The following is a 22,005-nucleotide window of genomic DNA, read 5'->3' as shown; positions in this document are numbered from 1 at the left end:
TGTGGTTTAACCTGTCTTAATCAACCTGTAATATCCACTTTACCTTCCTGTGTTAAGTTTCTGATTTTACTTTTAAACCTTTTACATTATTGCTACCCTTTGTTTACCATCCAGTAGGTTTATGTTGTCTTTTCACACTTTATTACATTTCTTTGTTTTATTTTAAACATCTTCTCAAAGAGTTATACAATCTTTACACTGACGGCCCCACAGCTGCCCAAATTTATGTACAGTGTCTTGCATAAGTATTCACCCCCCTTGGAATTTTCCACATTTTATAGTGTTACAACCTGGAATAAAAATGGATTTAATTGGGATTTTTACTATTTGATTTACACAACATACTTAACACTTTGAAGGTGCAAAATATTTGCCCATTACAATTTTTGCCCATTCTTCTTGGCAAAATTGCTCAAGCTCTGTCAAGTTGGATGGGGACCGTTGGTGAACAGCAATTTTCAAGTCTTGCCACAGATTCTCAATCGGATTGAGGTCTGGGCTTTGACTGGGTCATTCTAAGACATTCAGGTTCTTGTTTTTAAACCACTCCAGTGTAGCTTTGGCTGTGTGTTTAGGGTCATTGTCCTGCTGGAAGATGAACCTCCGCCCCCGTCCCAGGTCTCTTGCAGACTCAAACAGGTTTTCCTCTAGAATTTCCCTGTATTTGGCTCCATCCATCTTGCCCTCAATCCTGACCAGTTTCCCAGTCCCTGCTGATGAAAAGCATCCCCATAACATGATGCTGCCACCACCATGCTTCACCGTGGGGATGGTGTTCTCAGGGTGATGAGCAGTGTTGGCTTTGTGCCACACATAGCGTTTTGCACTAAGGCCAAAAAGTTCAATTTTGGTCTCATCAGACCAGAGAACCTTTTTCCACATGTTTGCTGTGTCTCCCACATGCCTTTTGGCAAAATCCAAACAGGATTTGATATGGGTTTTTTTTCAGCAATGGCTTTCTTCTCGCCACTCTTCCATAAAGCCCAGCTTTGTGGAGCGTTCGGGTTATAGTTGTCCCATGGACGGTTTCTCCCATCTCAGCTGTGGATCTCTCCAGTTCCTTCAGAGTTACCATTGGCCTCTTGGTTGCTTCTCTGACTAATGCCCTCCTTACCTGGTCACTGAGTTTTGGTGGACGGCCTTCTCTAGTCGCGGTTGTGCCATATTCTTTCCATTTTTTAATAATGGATTTAACGGTGCTCCAAGGGATGTTCAAAGTTTGGGATATTTTTTTATAACCCAACCCTGATTGGTGCTTCTCCAGAACTTTATCCCGGACTTGTTTTGATAGCTCCTTGGTCTTCATGATGCTGTTTGTTTAGATATGCTCTCTAACAAACTCTGGGGCCTTCCAGAAACAGGTGTATTTAATCTGAGATCATGTGACACTTTAATTGCACACAGGTGGACTCCATTCAACTAATTATGTGACGTCTGAAGCCAATTGGTTGCACCAGAGCTTATTTAGGGGTGTCACAGCAAAGGGGGTGAATACTTATGCAATCAAGACTTTTCAGTTTTTTATTTGTAAATAATTTTGAAAAATATGTCGATTTTTTCCCCACTTCGACATTATGGACTATTTTGTGTGGATCAGTGACAAAAAATCCTAATTAAATCCATTTTAATTCCAGGTTGTAACACTACAAAATGTGGAAAAGTCCAAGGGGGGTGAATACTTATGCAAGGCACTGTACAGTCACCTCCAAAATTATTGGCACCCTTGATAAAGATGATCAAAAAAGGCTGTATGAGTAATGAGCTATATTTTATGCTCAAATATATGGGAAAACCATATTCTTTTATCCTAATACAATTGCTCAGAGAAAAAGTTTTTTGTTAACAAGTAATACATTTTTTCCCTATATATTCTTACAAATAAAATCAAACAAAATTAAATCTGCATTAACATTCTACTTCTTTAAGTTCATCCCAGTCTTAAGGAACTGTATTGTGGCCTACCATGGCTTCCTGTTTCACTGTGGTATATAAATGAGGTAGCACGCATATGCAATCCATTTGCCATCCATCACCATGGGGAAAGGCAAAGAACTCACAAATGAAAAGAGACAAATGGTTGTTGACCAAAACAATAGCTAAAAATCGAAATATACCACTTACCATTATTAGGGCAATAATTAAGACATTCAAAACCACTGGAACAGTGGTAAATTTGCCTGGTAGAGGACGCAAGTGTATCTTGCCCCCACGCACAGTGAGGCAGATGGTTCGGGAGGCAACGGGAAATCCATGGGCCACAGTTGGAAAACTACAGAACTTGGTTGCATCTTGGGGTCACCAAGTCTCCAAATCTACAATTAGATGCCACCTCCATGCCAACAGGCTATTTGGAATGGTTGCCAGAAAAAAAAGCCTTTATTGAGAGCAACCAACAAACTTAAGCGCCTGGAGTTTGCTAAATGGCATTGGTACTTTGATTGGAACCGGGTGCTATGGTCAGATGAGACAAAAATAGAGCTCTTTGGCCACGCACACCAGCAGTGGGTTTGGCATCGAAAGAAGGATGCGTATGCAGAAAAGAACCTCATACCTACTGTAAAATATGGTGGTGGATCTTTGATGTTATGGGGCTGTTTTTCTTCCACTGGTCCTGGGGCCCTTATTAAGGTCAATGTCATCATGAACTCTACCCAGTACCAGGGCATTTTAGCCAAAAACCTGGTTGCCTCTGCCAGGAGGCTGAAACTTGGCCGCAAGTAGATCCAGCAAGACAATGACCCCAAGCACACATCAAAATCCACAAAGAAATGGTTAATTGACCACAAAATCAACATTTTGCAATGGCCATCTCAGTCTCTGGACTTGAACCCCATTGAAAACCTGTGGTTTCAATTGAAGAGGGCAGTCCATAAGCGCAGACTGAAGGATATCAAGGATTTAGAAAGATTCTGTATGGAGGAATGGTCTAAGATCCCTCCCAATGTGTTCTCCAATCTCATTAAACATTATCCTTGCAAGGGGAGGGTGCACAAAGTATTGAAAACAATGGTGCCAATAATTGTGACACTTCATTTTTTTTGGAAATAAATTTATAATTTGAGAAATGTGTAATTTTGGTTGATTCCATTGAATCATTAATAAAGTCAAATATATTCCACATGTTGGAAAATTACAATATAGCTCAGTACTGGTATTATTTATTTTATACAGTCTTTTTTGCTCATCTTTATCAAGGGTGCTAATAATTTTGGAGGTGACTATATATATATATATATATATATATATATATATATATATATATATAAATTAGTTTTCTTTTTTAATATAGTATAATTTACTTACAGTAGAACCCACATGTAGATTTGGGAATGCTGGATATAATGTGGCACAGGATTGCAGTGTTTGCTGCGTGTGCTTGTTTAGCAGGGTTTGATTCCTGTTAAGAGTGCTACATTCACATGTATTTATAAGTGTGTAGCCCACCTGCAGGGAACTGAATGCCTACAGTAAACATAAGTTTAGCTTTCCTTAGCTTAACTTTCTTCATTTAACAGTATTCTCAAATGAGCATTTAAATGTGAATTTTAAAGGGAAAGTTAGAAGTTACATTATAACATGGAAAAACTACATACTGTAGGGGGCAAGTCTGGTCAATGTTTCACTTATTTCTTTTTCATTCAAACTCAAATACACTGCAATAAAAGCAATTCTGGTGCTGAATAATTAATATGTGTTAAATTAATTAATACCCCCCATTTCATGGAAATTTCATCTCTACATAAACATTACTGTTTACTTCACCCAGTGTTTACACTTGCACATCATTTTCATCTATTTAGCTTCCCTTGACCTCGTTCTGACATCGTAAGTTTTTTTGTGGTTAATATAAAACAAATACAACTATAACATTTTCTGGGCCAACAGGAGTCAGTGCATCTGATTTTGTAGTTCACCTCTGTGACCTCACTTAAAAGCAGAAAGACAACAAAAGGATTAATGGATTCCCTATTTAAATGTATTTTTGCACCAAAAAAATAGCCATGAATGGAGCTTCAGCAGGGAGTGACCACGGCCTGTCTCATTAAGAAACAACAGAAGGAATGTGGCATTTCAGGAGACTCGTCTTCCAAGAAAACCCCAGTTCCTGGAGAGTAATACAAGGTTATCTACCACACACTTAGCACTGTATTAACTGTTACAACTACCCTACTAACATTTAACATTTGTTGTTCATTTTATGTTAATGTTTACTTAATATACAGTAAGCAGTTTGTCAACTAAAACTGTTCAGCATACATCAGATCCCTATTTAGGGATTATCAGTTTAATCAGATCATTAAAATAGGGTTACATTTCCTAAGTGGAAATTTTTAAGATGTTACTTTTAAGATGCAAATGAGCTCATGTTTTTATTTTACTATAGGTTAATTTATATATATATATATATATATATATATATATATATATATATATATATATATATATAATTTACATCTCTGATTATTTTCTGTGTACAACACATTCATTAATTTTTGGCCACCATCTCAAAGAAATGCAGGGATTCTAAATGCAGAATCATTTTAATAATAGCGTATCCTCTAGTGAGGTTTAGGCTGGGTAATGAAAAGCAGAAAATGATTTCAAGCGTCTATTTACTTCCCTTTGTGTATACAGTAAGGATTAAGAGTTTGTGTTTGAATTTAGGGTTTAGGACTTGCTTTGATTTGAGTTCTAAAGTCTATTGTGATGAAGGGAGAAGGAATCTGAGCTGCAATTTTACCTCCCGACCAGGAAGGGCACTAGGTAAGGTTGGTGGTACGCTTTCACAGAGATGGCCTGACTCGATGGCAAAACGGAACCAGAAGTCGGCCATTTTATTATTATTATTATTATTTATTTCTTAGCAGACGTCCTTATCCAGGGCGACATACAATTGTTACAAGATATCACATTATTTTTACATACAATTACATTATTTTTTACACATTATTTTTACATACAATAACCCATTTATACAGTTGGGTTTTTACTGGAGCAATCTAGGTAAAGTACCTTGCTCAAGGGTACCTCAGCAGTGTCCCCCACCTGGGATTGAACCCACGACCCTCTGGTCAGGAGTCCAGAGCGCTAACACACTGCACACTCCACACTACATTCTTTTTAGTTGCAAGACTACTAAACAAGTCCATTGTGATCAGCTGCAGGGCAGGCAACGATTGGATCGAGCGTGGTGACAGGCTGATCACAGGAAGGAGTTGGGCAGTACAAAGGGGATGCAGATACTTGAGTACGTCCCCTTTCGCTGAATAACTAATACGCCAGAGCACTGTTGTTTGTTTTTGTTTGTGTTACAGGCGAGTAAAGGCTAGGGAGCTGCAGCCACGGAGCCAGCACAAACCTCGGTGCACCACTACCCCTGCACAACGACACGGCACTACAACACCACCACCAGAATTCTCTAATGTTGAATTCAGATAAAACAGAGGTTATGCTAGTGGGATCACTGAACCAACTAAAAGGAAATGTGGGATTATGAGCTCGACCCTTGCAGTCTCTCATCAAAACTAAGAGTTTAGGGATCATCTTTGATCCTGATCTATCATTTGAGATTCATATTTGGGAAGTTACTAAAGTATATTTTTACCATTTGAGAAATACAGCTGTGAGAGGAAGGGAGTGTTTTGCAACTTAGAATTCGAGGCGCAGCCTCTAGAGCAGGGTAGAGAGAGAGAAAAGAGAGAGAGCCTTCCCTATGGAGTCGAGACTGGCACTATAAGCCTCCGCGGCCCTAAAAACACAGAGTCCTCTGACTTCTCAGAGAGTTGTTATAGGGTTGGCCTCGTGACTGGGTCCCAGTTAGCGACCGGGTTCGACCCTCTGAGGATGAACGGCTCATACGACGTAAAAGAGAACCTGAAAGAACACAAATAACTGTTAGTTACAGGACTCGAGCACTAAGAGTTTGAGGGCCATGTCCCAGGAGGATAAAGAAGGAAGTAAGACAGAACTTTCTTTCTTGAGGAAGATATAGCGCATGAGCTGCGAAATAATAGTGTGGTCGGTGGTCCCCCTGAGCACACGAAGAACCTGCAGAGTTACTGGAACTCCAGGTTGGGGAAGTGACTCACTATCCTCCCAAAAGATAGACCACCGGCTCCCCGCTGAACCTGCATCTGTGAAGATAAAGACCGCGTGCCAATGTATAACATAAAAGCAAGAAGAGACAAACAGTGACAAACAAAATAACTAAAAATAGATGGTTAGTGGAACAAACTATGTGATGGCCATCCGCTCGGTGGAGAGGAAAAAAAAACTTCTGGTGGTCCTGGCGGAGAGGGCACCCCCACTCTGGGCATGCTAGCTATAGACAGATGTGCTGCAGTGATATCGAATGGCAGCGAACGGATGTAGGAGTTGACTGCTGAAGAGGACCGATGCCCCATGGTTTTGATCAGGCTCTGGCTGCTGAAAAGGCTGTGCTAATCCTGATGGAGTGTGTGGTGTGGAACTGGGGAGAAAGACCTGCTCTGATGACAAAGAGCGGGGGGTGGGAAGAGAACCAGTGTCTGATAATGATGCTTTTGGAGCAATCATAGGAAGTCTGGAAGGAGATGCAGGGGGGTTCTTAGTGATTCCTCGGAGAGTCAGACGTACTGCTCGGATGGCTGCATTATTGTAGATGCTTGGAAGATAGCAAGCTTGGATGATGAACAATTGAAGATGAGCTGCTGGAACTTCATTTGTTGATTGTTCCGGTGTTGCAGCAAGGTGTACCACATTCTGATGTCATTTCCTGCTTCTGAAGATATTTTTACATGAAAATCCAGTTTTTTTGCAGTTGAGGCGAGAGCAAGAAGACACAATATGAATGTTCTGCCTTGAGGAATAATGCGAATTGCGAAACTGAAGTGGCCAAGAGGAGATAACCGGTTGTGTTTAGGGATTGATTTTGATACTTGGAAGGTGTTAATGAGCTGATGAATGTGCTCCAGATTGTCAAGTGGGAAACTGGCTTCGGATTTGACAGTGTCCTGGGTAATTCCGAGGAATTCTAGTCGGGTTGCTGGGGCGATGGTTTATCTTGAGAGTGGGACGCCTACTGAAGAAAGCAGAGATCGCAGATTGGAGATTGCTTGAGCGGGGGGGGGGGGGGGGGGGGTCCGAAGGTGGGGATATAAGGAGAAAGTCGTCTTCCCAGCTGATCCCGAACAGGTGACGGAGGGAGGGATGAATGGGCATGATTTAAAAGCGTCTACTATCCACTTTTGTGAGCCAAGCGCCATGGCCTGCTGCATTGGTGGGTTTAATAGCATCAGAAACTGTAACGTAATTAAGGGAGAATTGATCATTAGGGCATTGAGACTGGAAGTGGAACTGCCTCTCAAGGTGGAAAGATCGATGATTAGGCGAGGATTTTGCAAGTCGCTATTCTGATGGGGCTAATCCTGAAGAAGGGGAACGGAGCTGGGAAGGGGCCAGCCATGAATTCTTTGTCCATCTTGACTTGAATTAGAGACTCGTCAACTTGAATTAGAGACTCAGTGATTCTGGGCTTGAAGGAAGCAGAATGAAGATTTTTGCATATGAATGGGACAGGGAGATTACGAAGGGGGCCAACCAAGGCTTTCAAAGTAGGGCGAGTCTGTGACCACGGGGCGGTGCAGAGCGTATGTGTGTCTGTGAACGCGGGGCATTGCAGAGTGTGTGTGTGTGTTTGTGATCACAGGGCGGTGCAGAGTGTATGTGTGTCTGTGACCGCGGGGCGGTGCAGAGTGTGTGTGAACTTGGCCATCTTCTATTACTTGCCTTCGGATCAATGGGGAGAGGGTGTGACGGACGGGGAGAGGGTGTGACATCAGATGGTGGCTGCTGATTGGGAGCCTGAAGCAGATGCTGTAACCAGGTTGTACTCTGGAATGCTGATAGATGGGGGCGGGGCCGGAGCTGCCTGGGCTGGGGTGAGCAATGGAGCCACTGAAATAGAAGATGTAATAAAGGAGGGGGTGGAGATTGGCACATGAGAGGCTGAAGGAGGAACTTCAATGGTACTGGAACGATTGTCCAAGCCATCTAAACAAGTGTTTATTGCTCACAAGGTGTTGCTGGTGCTGCTGAGCGAGCAGGAGCGGGCGGCGAGTGGGAAAAAAAAAAAATATAAATAAATAAATCGGCTTTGCCGGGGTAAAATCGAAATTATGAAAATATCATTTGCATGACAGTAGCAGTGAAAACGGTAGAGGATGGGAAAGTCCAGTAAAATAGCAGTGTGAAGCATGTTTCCAAAAATTAAACATGACAGAAACAACAACTCAAAATGTTCCCCTTCAGAAAATATAATGAAATGACCATGGAAAATAGCTTTGAGAATCTAGTACAAATATCAAAAGTAGAAACCATAAGTGGGAACGTCAGCTGTGGGGACCGGAAGTGCTGACCCCGAAGAGACGGCGGCCATGAATGGAGTGGCGAATACTTGGCTTGAAGTAATGGAGGAGCAACCCATTTGTCCATATTGTTGAGTCGTGTATTAATTGAGGCAATTGAGACGGCGATGGGGTGAATGAAGGACTTCATGTCCTTAAAAATGTTGTTATGAAGCTGTAGGATGGGTTTGGGTGCGTCTCCTAGATGCTGCGCTGCTGAGAGGAGGGGCTGCTGCAGCCTGTCCTGGAACTTTGTGTGAGTGAGTTTGCAGAAGCGCACTTGTGAGAAGGATAGATATAAAGGTACAATTTATTACTGAGCAACGCCACTTCTACCCGGGATGTTGATATTGTTGTTGTACACGGTCTTTAAGAGTTTGTCGAGTGGCTGATCCTTATAAAATAGCTGCTCCGAAGGCCGAGCCTGCTGGCGGGGGTGTTTTGATCTCTGTAGTGCTGGGGCAGCAGGTCTGGTTGCTGGGTAGAGGTCTGCATTAGAAGTAGACGGTCCATCAGAGAAATGAATGAGATATTTTGAGGAGAATCCGGCAGGGAGGTTTCCTGCAACGTATGCAAAAAATAGGCAGGAGAAAAATAGGAGGAGAGCAGTTCCACCTCCCGCCCCTGAACCCCACTTTAAAAGTTAACATAAATGTTTAATATTTTAGCTATAACTATCATTTTCACCCTTCCAAATATATAACACTGATTATTGTAAAGTCTGGAAAGGGCTTTTATTATTGTCTATCCCAAAACCTCCCGGACCTCTAACACAAAGTAATAATGCACTGATACATAAGTATGTGATGCAGAAGCAACAAGATGAGATATTCAGGCAGCATACTATATGTAGACAGCTATATACTTTAACCTCAATAAAACAATATAGAAGGAAAACAGCTTTGTCTACTCTCTGAAAACCAATCAGGTAGCATGCAGGCTAGATAAACAGTGTTACGATTGTGCTGTGATTTATTAATTTCAGTTTTTATTTCAACTGTATTTTATACATTCATTAATACTAGTTTTGTTTTAAGCATTTCCACTGAGTGTCAATCTTTGTTTTTTCGTTTTCAAGTAATACCTAAAACACAGAATCTTTAATTGTAAGGTACATAAATTGTGCAACATCTTATTCAACATGATACAACTATTATGTTTACTGATGTGGTTGAATTTTACATGGTGACAAAAGCTAATACTTTTTTCTAGTGACAAAAAGAAGAAAACATTCAGAAGTATTTGTATTTCTACTGAAATATTTGACGTGATCAAAAGCTAGTACTGATGCGGATATTTGGTTTTGAAGCTCATACCAATGTATCAACCCAGGGCAAAATCTGCACACATAATTTTGGATAGAAAAAACACACACCAATGTTAAAAAGACTAAGGATTATCTACTATAAATATTTGATCTTTCTCATTCCAAGTTATCTCTTCCGCGATTGCTACACTGTGAAAAACTTTAACTCTTGCACACACAAAGGCTCCTCTCTAAAATTGCTGAATTATTTAATATTTCAATTGTAATATCTTTGTCAAGGAAAAGATCTTGCAATCGAAAAGTTGCCTTTTATAAAATAAAGCAAATTTGGAGATGATCTTTTGATTGTGCAAGAGTTAAAGTTCTTTAATAGGGTATTACTTACTTTAACTATGGCCACAATAGTGAAACTGGGGAGTGCTTGTCTATGTAATAGATTTGTACATTTTACATTAACTTTCAGAAAATAATAAGAACCTGTTACCCCGGAATGAAAAGCTTTGAAAACCAGCCTGCACAAACCTTTGGATTTATATACAGGTTCGGAATTTGTAAAAAGGTTTGGCCACCAGCGTTTCACTATCATAGACATTTTTCCCTTTGCACATCATCTTCCCCTTGTCCTCCAGTTTGTTGGGGAAATTATGAATCAACCTGTATGCTGATGTCTCTCTACCTGGGCTGACAGGTAATTAATGGATACGCTTACAGAACTGCCCTTACTTGAGGTCTCAGGTCTTTGTAGAGCACCACTGCTTCTGAAGCGCTCAGGATGCTGTAAATGATGTTCTTCCATGACCATGACACACAGTTCAAACATAGCCGTGTCACAAGGAAATTCTGATTTCCAAATGCTCATGGTCAACACAGCACAGGTAGTCCCTTGCATCCTAAAGTTCAGGCAGATTGTACATCAGAAAGGGTTTGCCGTGCATGGTGTGTTCATTGTGAACGGATGTAATGTCTTTTTCCACATGCTCAAAGGTGTCAGGTCCATCCTAAAAGAGAATTACAATAGGGTAAAACAAAGATGAAAAATACATTACCTAACATAAGTTCAGAAAACCCTTTAAATATTTCCTACTTGGGTATCACGTTTCCCATAATCCCCCCCAATTTTCCTTAATTATATCTCCGATATATTATTACACAATTGTGTCATTTATATATGTGAAATAATTGAACAATGTATTTAATAATATAGTGCTAGTTTAAAAAAAATGTACTTTTACCAATTAAATACTGCCTGCCAGCTTAAATGTAACCTGTTTTCTATTTTTAAAATGTTAAATAGTTACAATACAAAAAATGGTGCTTGGTGGTATAGATTGGTGGGTTAACTGGTATACTGTGTGCTGTATATAGCAGTATAGAAACTCTGGAATAGGGGTCCTTAAAAGAACTTCTTTAAATGGTTCCATATAGCACAACAAAAAGGCTTCATATTAAAACATAAAGACAGATGTTGTTACTACTTTTTTCTTAGTGTACACAATGTAAAAGAAACCAGAGTAGGCTAGCTATAATGGACTATTATACCTTGTTTAGAGAACTATGCTATGCAACAGTAATGTCTTCTGCAGTGAAAAACATACAGCCTTTAAATACCTGACAGTATAGAATATGTGCCTGTGTGTGTATGTTATTCATATATAAAATATTTACTGATCATATAGTCCATTTTACAGAGGATCCAGATCTTTTACCAAAAACAACAGATAGATGTTCAGATACCTGTTAAATTGTAATCTTGTGCCGCTAACACTGGCAGCGCTAATGCAACCCCGGTTTACTATCTAAAAATGCGCCTTCTGAAAACCAGGCTGACAGTGTTTAATAACAATTTGGTTAAGCAGGACTAATTGATAAGACGTGGGTTATATTTTGTATGATTTTATAAGAACTGGCCTAAAACAAATGTTTGCTTACCTGAATTATGCGGAGGAAGCAGAATCGATTGTATCTCCAGCAAAATGACCAGTTGCTTATAATCTGTGAAATACACTTATCCAATATTCTGCATTCTGCTTGTGATACATGCCTGTGGCAGTCTGGCTCGCAGTGGTGAGGTGGATGACGTCACGGACCAGGAAGTAACTGAAACCAAACAGTGGATGGGCGGGTGGAGCTGAGTGCAATAGCACTCAGCGTATTTATTAACAAACAAAAGATTTAAACAAAACACAAAACAAAAAGGCACAAGGGCCAACGAATAAACAAACAAGTAAGTGTCGTGCTGGCTAATCCAGCACGTTTTAGCAATTGTTAATTGTCTTATTCTCCTTGCGCTCTCTCTCTCTCCGCTCTCCCGTACTCTCCTCAACACTCCACCCCGAGTGCAGAGCTGCAGGTTTATATACTCTGGCCGAGGGATTAAATAGTGGTTAATTATCTTATTATCCCTCGGCCAGAGTCTGCATGCGTTTGGTAAGGATGCATGACTGTCAGCTAGTTAAATAATCAGTAGCTGATCAGCCATGCATCCTCACGGGGTTTTTAAATATAATAATAAAAGACGCAGCGCTTTTACCCTTGCCGCAAACAAAAATACAAATAATAATAAATAGGGGCGGGACACTCCGCCACAATGCCCCATCAACTCTCAATCCACTGATTACCAAGCTTGATCCTTGTAGTACACAGTGTCCTTGGGCCATGTTCATGTCATCATCGTCTATTTACATGTAAATTTTCAGTCCCACAATCTGATCTATAATTTCTGGACAGCCACCATTGTTCATCACAGCACACATATAGTAACCTGCAATAACTCGAGGGTTACTATTAGACATATATGTCTCCATCCAGATTGTGCTGGTAAAAACTATCTATACACCCACTGATACCTATACCATATGGCTTTAGTTTATCATAGGAGTCTAAATGCCAAAGATTGGCCCCTTGGCATAATAGCAACGCCTTATTAACCTCCTTGACTTCCTTAGCAGTACCCCCTCAGGATCTAGACTGGACAAAATCTCACTTACAATGCATCTGCTGATATTTAATCCTGCCATTTTACACCTTTTGTGCATGAAATGGTATCCGTGTAAATTATCCCGAACCTTGCAGTTGGCTTGTAATGAAATTAACCACAATTTCAGGATCACTGGGATATTTGCGTCTGACATGACCAAGCCTTGCAAGTTTACATCTAAGGTGGCGTCCACAGAAGTGGAATCCATGAATTACTAACAGACATGAGTCAATTTCCAGCTGTGTTAAGCCTTGATCGAAAATAAAACTGAATACGTTCATCTAGCTCTGCAGCTGCCATGTTCTTGTAATGACTTCTGTTATCAGGATCCTGAGATGCATTGTCTCATGATCACAAGATAACGGAACGGTTTTCTCAAGATCCTGAGATACATTGTCTCGTGATCATGAGATAACGAAATGGTTCTCTCAAGATCCTGAGATACATTGTCTCATGATCATGAGATAACGGAACGGTTTTCTCAAGATCCTGATAAATTATTGATGGCCTCGACAAGCTGCCGTACAATTCAATTGAGAATCTGTGAAATGAACTTGGCTGCTATTCTCATCTCAAAACTCTACTGACCCAGTTGTGCTGCAAACCAGCTTCTTGGAGGATCCAGCAAGACAACTTCAGGCATCGTGTGGATTCCATGCCATGCCCACAAGCAGGAACTGAAGATGTACATGATTGATGTTAATTTGCAATCTGACAGGAATTACTGGAAGAAGAGATGCGAAATACTGATGGGACACAATTCAACATGATTATACCACTGGATAGATTTACAATCATCACTTTCATGTACTAGTTTATATTTGTTTAGGTGGTATTATGTTTCTCAAGGGAATAGTTTGAAACATATTTGAGTAACAGGCAGGAGTGTGCATAGGCGGAGCCATTCTTCAGAGCAGTGGTACTCCTACTCGGTGCTGTGATTAGGGATGTCACGGTATCAAATTTTGATGGTATGGTAACCATCAAAAAATATACCACGGTTATTGTCGTACCGTGATATAATGTCATTTTTTCTGTAATCCGTTTTTAAACGGCTATTTAAAGAAATACACTCAAGTCAAGTCATTTTTTAACAAGAAAAATAACTTTAATTTAAAGTTTTAAAACAAATACAACACACTGGTACTACAGTTCTATCAGACACTATCAGGCATTTTCTGGGCTCAGTCTGGAACGATAGAGGGTAAGGATGTGACCACTGCAACTGAATACCCTCTTCATCTTTATCAGTTTGGACGGCATCCTATTAGTTAAGACGGGTTTTCAACCGGGGGTAAGGGTCATAAGGGGTACACAGGAATGCACAAAAATGAAAGTAAGCAAAAATAATGATCTTGAATTTTTTTAACAGTATTATATTAGTGGGGCAGCAGTGTGGAGTAGTGTTTAGGGCTCTGGACTCTTGACCGGAGGGTCGTGGGTTCAATCCCAGGTGGGGGACACTGCTGCTGTACCCTTGAGCAAGGTACTTTACCTAGATTGCTTCAGTAAAAACCCAACTGTATAAATTGGTAATTGTATGTAAAAATAATGTGATATCTTGTAACAATTGTAAGTCGCCCTGGATAAGGGCATTGGGTAAGACATAAATAATAATAATTATTATTTTTATTATTATTATTATTATTATTATTATTATTATTATTATTATTATTATTATTATTATATAAATCATGATGTATACTTATTTAATCTTTGTGTAGCAGCTCAAAGTGAACGGCTAATGAAAAAAACAAATAAACACAGAATTCATCACGTCCACATTTTCCACCTGTACGCATCGCGATTTCGATTGCGTGGATTTCCACTCTGATATATAGGTGAAGCAGGTGTCTGGCGATTGTGCCTGGAGAGCAGTCTGTGCTGCTCATGATTTTTGCTGTTTTCAGCTTGTTGTATCAGTGAAGCACAGTGTTTCTGCGTTTTTTAGAAGTATAAATGCTCTGATAAACATGAAGTCATCATACTTTGATGGTTTTTGTTTATTACCGCGGCTGCATTTTATTAACAGCAATAGCGGCTGGTTAAATATGTGTTCAGTCGGTGTTTGATACATTTCTCGTAATAGAAAAATGAAGGAAGTCACAAAGTGCAAAGCGACAAAGTTATACAGAGTCCATTTGTATCATTTTTAATTAGTAATTAATCATAGTTTTATCTTGAGATTAAAGTTTTTGATACTGTAAACATTTTAAACGGCACACATAATTATGCTAAATAGTAATGTGATAAACATTTACAGTGCAAACTACTTTGTATTATTTATAATGACTTTTCCCAATAGAAAGCGAACGATTCCTAAATACTACCTTTTAATTATTTGCATCCAAGTTTTAAGAATGAAGCCTACTGTTTGGTTTTCCGTCTCAGCAATTTGTCAGTCCCAGACTGTTGTGTAAAATTATATATTAAATAAACGGGAGAAAAAGAAATGTGTTAACCAGATTATTTTGCCTTTTATTGCAACTGTGGTACCATTCATTGAGCGAAAATTGCAAAGGGTACTTTAGCTGAAACCTCCCGACAGAAGGAGTACAGTATCAAAAAAAGGTTGAAAACCCCTGAGTTAAGAGAAGCAAAGTGTTACCTAGCAACAGCCAATCGAGTGCGTTTTAAGACATGCAAGAATACATAAAACCAAAATCCCTACAACACTATCAACTCGAGGAGACGGCAACATCTTTACAATACCGTTTAAAATAAAAAATGATACAAATGCCTGTAGCATCTTAGACTTAGTTATATAGTAGTAAATAGACTTTTTGATTCTCTGCATTGGTGTGTGCTTACTGCATTTCTCTTGACCCATACGATAGATAATAGTTGCTGTTACTTCTTTGGTTTGGTAAATTAATAGGAAGGCAGTGATGAAAAGTTACAGTGCCTTGTTCTTGCTTCATTTTCTTGTTTCATTTACTGACAGTCACGTTTGCTACTGATAATTGTTTATTTTGAATATGACGTCACTTATTTAATAGCCTAATCGGATAATCTCATGCATGGCAGTTTTCAGAACTTGAGATGTCTGGGTTCATTAGTTAGTTCTAATGAACACAGTGGCTCACTAAATGGACAAACGGTGAATAAAAAAACACACCCATATCACATTAAACTGTGTGAACTCGGTAATCATGGTATAGAAAAATGGTTGCGGTTTCAAAACCGTGCCAGTTTATACTGCGGTTTACCGTAAACCGGTATACTGTGACATCCCTAGCTGTGATACTGTTAAATAGGCAGGGGTAAAACTGAAAGTGCAGTAAAAAACTATTTCTGGCACTCAGTAACCAGTGCAATATTATAACTGTACAATGATTTTTTACTTGTGTATTATTTGGAACAGTCTGCATACGCATTAACAAAAGTAGTTTATACATGTTACTCCCCTTATAAACTTTTACCATAGTAAAATTATAGCAAAGTGTAATGAAGTATAGTGAAAATATGTTAAAGCATAGGTACAGTGGCTCTCAACTCAAAAGTATTCACCCCCCTTGGACTTTTCCACATTTTATTGTGTTACAACATGGAATCAAAATGGATTTAATTAGGAGTTTTTGCCACTGATCAACACAAAAAAAGTCCATAATGTCAAAGTGAAAAATAAAATCTACAAATTGTTCTAAATTAATTACAAATACAAAACAGAAAATAATTGATTGCATAAGTATTCACCACCTTGAGTCAATATTTGGTAGAGGCACCTTTGGCAGCAATTACAGCCATGAGTCTATTTGGATAAGTCTCTACCAGCTTTGCACATCTGGACACTGCAATTTTTGCCCATTCTTCTTTGCAAAATTGCTCAAGCTCCGTCAAGTTGGATGGGGACCTTTGGTGAACAGCTTTTTTCAACTCTTTCCACATATTCTCAATTGGATTGAGGTCCGGGCTTTGACTGGGCCACTCCAGGACATTTACCTTTTTGTTTTTAAGCCACTCCAGTGTGGCTTTGGCTGTATGTTTGGGGTCATTGTCCTGCTGGAAGATGAATCTTCTCCCAAGTCCCAAGTCTCTTGCAGACTTCAGCAGGTTTTCCTCCAGGAGTTCTCTGTACTTTGCTGCATCCATTTTCCCCATCTATCTTCACAAGCTTTCCAGGCCCTGACGCAGAGAAGCATCCCCATAGCATGATGCTGCCACCACCATGCTTCATGGTAGGGATGGTGTTCTCAGGATGATGTGCGGTGTTAGGCTTGCACCATAGTGCTTAGCGTTGAGGCCAAAAAGCTCTATTTTGGTCTCATCAGACCATAGAATCTTCTTCCACTTGGTCTCAGAGTCTCCCACATGCCTTCTGGCAAACTCTAGCCGAGATTTGATGTGAGTTTTTTTCAACAATGGCTTTCTTTTTGCCACTCTCCCACAAAGGCCAGTTTTGTGAAGCACTTGGTCTATTGTTGCCGTATGCACAGTGTCTCCCAGCTCAGCCGTGGAAGACTGTAACTCCTTTAGAGTTGCCATTGGCCTCTTGGTGGCCTCCCTGACTGGTGCCCTTCTCGCCCGGATACTCAGTTTTTGAGGACAGCCTGTTCTTGACACATTCACAGTTGTGCCATATTCTCTCAATTTCTTAATAATGGACTTTACTGTGCTCTGAGAGATATTCAATGCCTTGGAAATGTTCTTATATCCTACCCCTGATTGGTGCTTTTGAAGAACCTTATTCCGGATTTGCTTTGAATGTTCCTTCATCTTCATGATGTAGTTTTTGTTAGGAAATGTACTAACCAACAGTGGGACCTCCCAGAGACAGGTGTATTTAACCTGAAATCATGTGAAACACCTTAATTGCACACAGGTGGACTCCATTCAACTAATTATGTGACTTCCAAAGACAATTGGTTGCACCAGAGCTTATTTAGGTGTGTCATAGCAAAGGGGGTGAATACTTATGCAATCAATTATTTTCTGTTTTATATTTGTAGTTAATTTAGAACAATTTGTAGATTTTATTTTTCACTTTGACATTATGGACTTTTTGTGTTGATCAGTGGCAAAAACTCCTAATTAAATCCATTTTGATTTCATGTTGTAGCACAATAAAATGTGGAAAAGTCCAAGGGGGTGAATAATTTTGAGAGCCACTGTAACTCACCTCTATAAACTGCAAAGTATTCAACATGTAAAGTGAGTGTGAATTGCTTCAGCAGTTTAGTAAATGTGCTTAATTGTTTAATTGTGGTGACGATTTTATCCAGAGAGCCTTGTAACAACGATTAATCGTATTGCTTGAATTTTTTTATACAGTAAACAATATCTATCAAAATAGCGCAACACCATTATTATAGATAACTGTGCACTCACCTGCACTCTTTCATTTGACCTTGTGACAGCAGGTAAAGTTTCTATTTGTTTAATATTTCTTGCTTCACACAGCCCCGCCCAGTCAGAGACTCAGGAAGCCAATCAGCTGCTGTATAGGTCTGATTGATGGAAACAATACTCACAGGCAGGTGTGTGCTTAACAATTAAGTAAAACAATTCAATTAATTTAGCGACAGTTCGCACAATTCACACTCACTTTACTGAATACATTGCAGTGTTTAGAGAGGTGAGTTACAAAACCTGACCTGCCTTAAAGTGTCCTGAGATTCTGGAGCCTGTTGGCAACCCTACTCTCAGATCAGGTGACACAGATTGAAATGTCATTAAACAAAATAGTGGGTTATGGCAAAGATGCAGATCTCCTTTCTTGTAAAGATAAAGTAAACGGTTCTGTATTTTGACATTTCTGCTGTGGGGGGAGGGGGCTAGCGGTAAATTGTGTAAGTTTCAAAGTGAAATCTTATTCAGGGATATATTTCCATTCGGTAATAAAAATACTATGAACTAAAAGGCACAAAATAATAGATTGTGCGCGTCTCTTGTTAGTAGCTGCCTGTCTGTTTTTCATTCAACAGTTTTCTTGACAGTTTTTGTAGCTTCTGTATTCGGTTTGGTATTCGGCCGAATCTTTTGAGATGGATTCGGTATTTGGCCAAATCCCCAAAACTTGGATTCGGTGCATTCCTACTCCCTACTGAAGCAAGGTGGTATATCAGCAGGCTATTAAAAGGCCTACCTATGCAAGCATGTTCCTTATCAATACCTTGTTCATGCTTACTCACTGCTGTTCTTTCAACAGTACAGTAGTTTTTCAGATCTTTACTGTATGATTATTCTCCCTTAGGTCCACCCCATTGCTTCCTAACACAGTATTCCTGGAACTTTGTTTCATCTAGAATTGATTATTGTAATGCACTTTTTTCTGGTGTCCCAAAACGTGTGGTATCCCGCTTGCAGCTTGTTCAGAATACCGCCGCTAGAATTCAAACTAAAACCAGGAAAAGTGAACATATTACCCGTTTTGGCCTCTTTACATTGGCTCCCTAAGATTTTGCTGTTAATTTACAAGGCCCTGAATGGATTAGAACCTAGTTATTTGCAGGAGTTACTGACCCTGTATCTTCCAAACCGCACTCTGAGATCACAGGATGGGGGCTGCTGGTTATTCCTAGGCTCAACAAAAACACTACGGGAGGTAGGGCTTTCTCTTGTAGAGGTCCTAAATTATAGAATGATCTGCCTTTGTTTGTCAGGGAAGCTGGGAACGTTACAGTTTTCAAGTCAAGACTAAAAGCGCACTTTTATAAGATGGCTTTCTTATGTTAGTGGGTTTTAATGTAACTTTAAAATTGCTGCTTTTGTATTATGTGTATACTGTTATTTAAATGGTCTAACTTGGCAATTGTATGCGTGACATGCTATACAAATGTATTGTGGGTTTTTTTTTCTGCTATGTACTGTGCAGTGCTTTGCGATACTTTAGTATAAAAAGTGCTATATAAATGCAATAAATATAATAATGTAGTTTACAGGCTCTTCCCTTTTTTTAAATTTGTATCCTTTTCAAAGCTTCACACTCCCTCCTGATCTTCCCTATATTATGTATTCATTGCAAAAAACTATGTTAACATAATACGTTTGTGACATAAATCCACAAAGTAGGGAGATTTTGTTTGCTTACATTACAGCAGTCTTAACCGTGACATGTTCTGCCTGAGCATTGCAGCACAGACAGGGAGTCTCCCCCATACCTACTTGTGAAACAGGTGTGCTGCCTCCACTATTGTAGAGTATAAAAATATGTAACTACTCGCCCTTAGCACAAAGCTAATCCATATGGCGTGATTACCTCCCTGTATCAAATATAAACAAATTATTAATAAAGAGGGAAGGGCGAAGCAACAGTGCATCAAGGATACGAGATACCAAAAAATACACTATAGAAAAAAGAGATGACCTAAAACATTTATTGGTAAAATAATAATTATTATTGCAAACAAAAATAGAAAAGATAAGTCCCGAGCAGAGAGAAAACAAAAAGTAAACAAACCTCCAAGGGCAACATGGCACCGAGGTCAACCTATGCATGGGCAAGAGCACTAAACAAGAACGATAAGGACGGAAGGAACTCACAAGGCAAGTAAGGAGCCCCCTCTCATGGCGTAACAAAGGCACTATTTATAGCAACCTATAGGAACCTGATAGCGTATGTGGAACCTGAAATGAACAACGTATTTGGAACCTTGATAACGTATTTGGAACCTGAAATGAACAACGGATTTGGAACCTTGATAACGTATTTGGAACCTGAAATGAGCAACGTATTTGGAACCTTGATAACGTATTTGGAACCTGAAATGAACAACGGATTTGGAACCTTGATAACGTATTTAGAACCTGAAATGAGCAACGTATTTGGAACCTTGATAACGTATTTGGAACCTGGCCAGGCTTCCGTGCTGCCCAATTAAGGTGCAACACATGGTGCGCTTATTGCACCATATAGAACTGAACAATTTTTATAATTTATGTGGCGGTGCCACAAATAAATCAATGCATATATAAAACCATATAACAAAATATATCCAATTTAAACTGTTATATTGTGTTATCAAAATTAGCAAAACACAGTAAGAATACAGCAAGATTAATAGGGAGATTGAGGAGCTTTAAGGGTGAACAATGTAAAGAAAACCAAGAAGAATCTGTTAAACTTGTCATGTCAATTTAATAATTAGTTTATTAAATTCCTTTATACTTGAGCCTTACAGAATGTGCATTCTGCTTTATAAGGAAGCTGTAGACAGTATAGTTTGTTTACATTGCCCAAAATTGCGGGTTCCTCTGAAACCTGCTCCTTGAGACATCCAATAAAATCATTGTGTTATTTCTATTTGTCTAATTTCAGTATGAAACAATCGCTTTTATAAATATATATACAGTGCCATGAAAAAGTATTTGCCCCCTGTCTGATTTTCTGCATTTTTTGCTCATTTTTCACATTGTATTTGGTCAGATTTTTTTGTGGGTTTTAGTAGTATATAGAGGGAGTCTGAGAGAAAAAATGACACCAAAGTTTGGTGCTTCTTTCATTTGTTTGGTGTGCAAGGTAAATCAAACATGCAATCTTCAGGTGTGAAAAAGTTATTGCCCCCCCCTAGTTAACTCAACCCAATTAAAAGGATAATTAGGGTCAGCTGTTTGAGTACTTTGGTTAACAACCAGGCCTGATTTGGGCCAGCCCTGCCCAATATAAATCTGACTAACTTTGGCCCTTACCATCAGAGTGAAGTTGTCAGCACACAGGTTCTAGAGGCACATCATGCCACGAACAAAAGAAATTCCTGAAGACCTCCGGAAAAAAGTTGTTGATGCCTATCAGTCTGGAAAGGGTTACAAAGCCATTTCTAAGGCTCTGGGGCTCCACCGAACCACAATCAGAACCATATTGTCCAAATGGAGAAAGTTTGGGACAATAGTGAATCTTCCCAGGAGTGGCTGTCCTGCCAAAATCTCTCCAAGAGCAAGGCGTAAAATCGTCCAGGAAGTCACAAAGAACCCTAGAACAACATCCAGGGATCTGCAGGCCTCTCTCGCCTCGGCTAAGGTCAGTGTTCATGACCACCATCAGAAAGATACTGGGCAAAAATGGGATTCATGGCAGAGTAGCAAGGCGGAAACCATTGCTCACTAAGAAGAACATGAGTGCTCGTCTCAAGTTTGCCAAAAAGCACCTGGATGATCCTCAAGAGTTCTGGAACAATGTTCTATGGACAGATGAGTCAAAAGTGGAACTTTTTGACCCACATGGGCCCGGTTATGTCTGTGGAAAACCAAACCCTGCATTCCACAGTAAGAATCTCATACCAACGGTCAAGCATGGTGATGGTAGTGTTATGGTTTGGGGATGCTTTGCTGCATCAGGACCTGGACGCCTTGCCAGCATTGAAGGAACCATGAATTCTGCTCTATATCAGAGAATTCTACAGGAGAATGTCAGGCCATCTGTCCGTGAGCTGAAGCTGAAG

Source organism: Acipenser ruthenus, chromosome 27, assembly GCF_902713425.1.
Source record: "Acipenser ruthenus chromosome 27, fAciRut3.2 maternal haplotype, whole genome shotgun sequence".
Taxonomy (NCBI): Eukaryota; Metazoa; Chordata; class Actinopteri; order Acipenseriformes; family Acipenseridae; genus Acipenser; species Acipenser ruthenus.
Note: the sequence above shows the minus strand (reverse complement) of the source record.